Below are 5,212 nucleotides of genomic sequence, written 5' to 3'. Positions count from 1 at the left end.
GGCCAATAACATACCGCATTATGGGTCGTAAACGCGCTAGATTTGGAATTGACCGTTCATGGGCCAACAATAACAGGCCGTCGTTAATCGGCCGTATCTGATGACGTTATGAAAACTGCCCAACAGATTAACTGGCCGCAAATGGGCCGATTGTAACCACGAGCTGAATTTGGCCCACAAGCAGAAAAGGCCAATGACGGGCCATAAGTAATCGAATGCTGGAAATGAGCCCAAGAATAAATGGGACCTAAGAAGGCCGGAAGATAACACGGGCGGGAAACGGCCCAATGGAATAATGGGCCGTTAATAGGTATAAAGTGGTACACTGTTCATCGTGGGCCAGATTCACCATGGGCCGTTAATGGGCCAAGAGTTACAAATGGCCTCATATGGGCCGAAAGACATCATGGGCCATACATGGGCCGGAAGTTACAACAGGCTGGAATCATATTGGATGGCCCAGATGAAGCTACTGGGCTTAATTCCCATAGGCCGTAAAGGGTCGTGAGTTAGCTGGTCGTAAATGGGCTATATACGAACAGGCCGTTAACAGGCTTTCCGTGGGCCGGTCCGTTACCTTTTGACCAAGTCAAACGAGTCGGCCTTTTCACCGGAATGGGCATCTGTTGGGCCGTGCCATGTGTCGGCGTATCATAGGCGCCTCCTGTCCAATGAATGGATGACATATGTCCCAACGGTGAGCCAACACGTGTTTCCTCCGGCCAATGAGAATTTTACATGTGGAAAATCCTCATTGGTCCGGGCTGTTAGCGGGTTATCGGATCCAAAACTGGACCTGATATCTTAACGGCGACCCATTACGGTGGATGCCACGTATCGGTCACGCTTGACGAAAGCACTTCCATGACGCGTGATTTATCGTCATGGAAGTGGACACTCCTGTGATGATAATTTTGGTAATGTCATGGAACACTTCTACGACAGCACATGTATGACTATCTTGATTCTTTCATAATTTTTCATGGATGTACATGCATGACAGAAAACGTGACCTACTGTGACAAACACGTATCATCACGGAAGTGTATTTTTTTTTGTAGTGCCAGTTGTGGCGCTTCTTTAACGGAGCATTGGAAAACGCGGGTAGGCCTCGTCAGATTGGGTCAGATAGTACGACATCTTCAATATAAAAGCACTCCGAGGGCCACTCCTCGGATGCCTTCTTCATAGTGCCAGATAGGTATCCTGTCCCGGCTATACGCCACACTTCGGCGCTGCCCACCTCGAATATGGATCCCTTTTGGGAGTGAGGGACGGGGCAGAAAAGCTTCCTCCATAATTCAAAATGGGCCTCACAGCCTAGGAACAACTCGCAAAGAGCGATGAAGCCCGCGATGTGCAGAATGGAGCCTGGCTTAAGGTTGTGTAGCTGGAGGCCATAGTACTCCAGGTGACCTCGGAGGAAAGGATGGATTGGAAATCCAACGCCTCTTAATAAAAAGGAAATGAAGCACACTCGCTCCCCTTCTGAATGATTAGGGAAATTTTCTGCCAAGGCTTCACCGGTAAAAGAGGTTAATCCCGCCCGAACAGGGACTAGATCCGCAGGGGAGATATCCCTGCATCTGGAGCTTGGTCAGCTGGGCGTGGGATACAGAACAGCTCTCCCAATCGCCTTTTTAGGGATCGTGGGGGTGGGAAGAAGAACTGGGAGCGCTGGCCATGTTTGTGTGGTTTCTTGTGACAAGCTCTAAGGATTTTCCGCCTGGTGTGGAATGGCATCTGAGATTCAATCTCCTTAAATAGATGCCTTCCTTACATGGCCCGTGTGTTATGTGTAAAAATGCTTAGACCCTTCGTATTCGTCTGACAAGTGGGAGCTGAAGCGACGATGGTGCAGAAGCCGAAGGATATAACATTTTATGTAAAGCCGAAGACCGAAGACCGAAGATGTAAATCCGAATACAATCCTTTGGTTCAGATGCTTGGAGATCTGCGGAGGAGGAACTCGCCTTGCACTGCCGAAGACAATTTGTGCATCGGACACGTCGTCATTGAAGACTGGTTCAGAGTGAGGGAGTCCTGGACTATGGAGTCCTCGGGCGTTCGACCTATTGGATATGGGCCTGACTAATGGTCCGTGAAGATACGAAGACCGAGGATTCTACCCGTGTCCGGATAAGACTCCCCCTGGCGTGGAAGGCAAGCTCGGCGACCAACTTTGAATATTCCTTTCTCTGTAACCGACCTTGTGTAACCCTAGATCCCTCATGTGCCTATATAAACCAGAGGGCTAGGTCCATAGATAGATCCTCATAATCATAGCCAGACTAGACTTTTAGGGTTTAGTCATTACGATCTCGTGGTAGATCAACTCTTGTAATACTCATATTCATCAAGATCAATGAAGCAGGAAGTAGGGTATTACCTCCATAGAGAGGGCCCGAACCTAGGTAAACATTGTGTCCCCCGTCTCCTGTTACCATCGATCCTAGACGCATAGTTCGGGACTGTAACACCCACGATGCGGCTATATCTCCCACGTGTCGGAGCACGACTTAGAGGCATAACCGCATAGTAGGCATGTCGCAAGAGGGGTAATCTTTACACATCCCATGTACTGAATAAGAAAGGGATAAAGAGTTGGCTTACAATCTCCACTTCACACAATACATGAATATAGCATTACATCATCCAGAATACAATCAAGGTCCGACTATGGAACCAAAATAAAAGAAGACAACCCCTAATGCTAGATCCCCGATCGCCCCGACTGGGCTCCACTACTGATCAAAAGGAAAACTAAACAACACAACAAACAAGATCTTCATCGAGCTCCCACTTGAGCTCAGCGGCAGTGGACATGTTCGGCGACAGGATGGACATGTCCGGTGGCGCGAGGAGGAAGAGGACTAGGGTTAGACTGTGAATTTTTAGAGGGGGGGCCTATTTATAGATTCTGGGAGCTAGGAGAGTCCAAATGAGGTGCGGTTTTTGGCCACCCGGTCGTGATCGAATGGCCGAGAGGATGGAGGGGGTTTGGATGGGTTTTGGGACACTTTAGAGGGGTGTTGGGCTGCAACACACATGAGGCCTTTACTGTTCCTCGGTTAACCATTGGAGTACCAAACGGACTCCAAATGCACGAAACTTGACAGGCGGTCAACCGATGGTGTACCAAGGCCGCTTGGCAAATCCCGGTCCACTCTGAGAATGTTTAACACCCGCTCACGAAAAGAGACAAAAAGGGGCGTCGGAGGACATAGGAGTGTCGGTATGCAAAACGGACAACGGGGAAAATGATTAGATGCATGAGACGAACACGTATGCAAATGCGATGCACATGATGACATGATATGAAATGCATGACACACAAACAAATGACAAGGCAACAACAGTGAATAACTGGAAGACACCTGGCGCAACGGTCTCGGGGCGTCACAACACTCCACCACTACGAGAGGATCTCGTCCCGAGATCTAGGCTGGCACCGGAGGGAAAACGGAAGAGAAAGAGAAGAGGTAAAACTAAGTTGCTTCTTTGACAAACGAGTGAAACCAAAGAACCTTGAGAGGTTGAACAAATTGAAAGAAAGAAAGCAACGAAGATGAACAAAGTTGAAAACACTCAGTTAGGAAAGAGGAACAAGGAACAATACGGGAACCTTGTGGGTTGAAAGACATAAGAAAAGGTTACAATGGACAAGAAGTAGATGCAAGCACTTCGGTTGAAACAAGATGCAAGACTTGATAAGACAAAAAGAACTTGAGCAGAGGATACAACACTCTGGTTTTAAAGTATACGCAATGAAAGAACATGATCTTGGGGAAAACAAGATAATTGGTCGAAGAGAGCAACATCACAATGCCTCCGAAAGAAATGAATGGAAGGAAGTAGAATGAACGGAGGGAAATAAGATCTTGAGAGAGCACGCTTGCAACAAATGATAGAACGGAGTTGTTGGATTATCAACGACGAAAGGATAAGCTTGATGTGGGCTTATAGAAGACATCTCCAAATTATGAGGTGACAACCTGCCACTCACCGAAAAGATTTGATTGGGAGCTAGAAAAAATAAAAGCTTCTTCCATCGAGGTGATAAGAAAAAACTTGGATCATAGGTAATCACCACAAGGAGCAACATTCCCAATGGGAAGGTTTTAGGTGAAATTTATACCAAGATAACTCCATGGAAGAAAATGATGGGTTTAAACACCTCATTCTTGTGAAAGAAGAATGATATATTACCACCTCAAAAGATAAGGGAGAACAATTGCACTCCGGATTGCAAGATGAAGAATGCTTGAGCTCCTCTGAAAAGAATCTCAATGAACACTCCGAGAAGGAATTAAATCCTTGATGAACCATCATGTAGAACCTCCATGAAGAACTCCGGTAAACAAGGATGATATAAAGAAAGAGAAGTTGAAAACACAAGGTGAAGCCTTGTAATGATTAGATGGATCTTCATGACGAGAAAATTGAGAGAGCTTGGAACTCCGGGAAAAGAAAAGATGAATCAAGTGAAACCGAGAATTTGGTGAGCCTCCGAAATACGGAATTAGATCACTTAGATGAAATAAGAATCAGAATTATGTTATGTGTATCCTTAACCAATTAAATTGATGACGAGCAAACGGATTTGGCATACTACTTATTCTCGTTGAAAAAGGATTAATAGAGATATAGCCTAAGCTTGAATAAGGTCTAGGTGGATCCACCGGTAGGCTTGAAACAACGAATAAATTGATATGATAACGAAGGAAGAGAAGTCTTGAATGAACCACCATAAGAATTGAAAATGGAAGTAGCAAAGGCACAATTCATCAGGAAGAATTGGAAAACGAATGAAGATACTTGCTAGCATTTAGATACATGAGAACGAAGAGATCCTGAACTGATTAGAGGATATTTGAACGATGCACCGGTAAGATTTGGAGAACGAGAGATGAAAGCTGGAATGAATAATATTTGAAAAAATGGCCTTGGAAGGAAAGAAATGGAAACAACTCATGAAATTCCCTGGATGGGTGAAAAGAATTCTCACAATAAAAAACAATTATGAGAGGATGGCGTAAAGCTAGCACCAAGAATCTTCAAGAGAACGGATAAGGATTTAAGAGGAACTCTTCTTCGGTCTTCAAATGTTGATAATGATGATGAGAAACACCACCTTGAATTGTTGAGGCACTCTAGAATGGAAATTAGAAAGGTTGAACCAACAACGAAAAGAATTTGAAAGATCTTAGAG

The sequence above is a fragment of the Triticum urartu genome, chromosome 2 (genome assembly GCF_003073215.2).
Source record: "Triticum urartu cultivar G1812 chromosome 2, Tu2.1, whole genome shotgun sequence".
Taxonomy (NCBI): Eukaryota; Viridiplantae; Streptophyta; class Magnoliopsida; order Poales; family Poaceae; genus Triticum; species Triticum urartu.
This window is presented reverse-complemented; position numbering follows the sequence as displayed.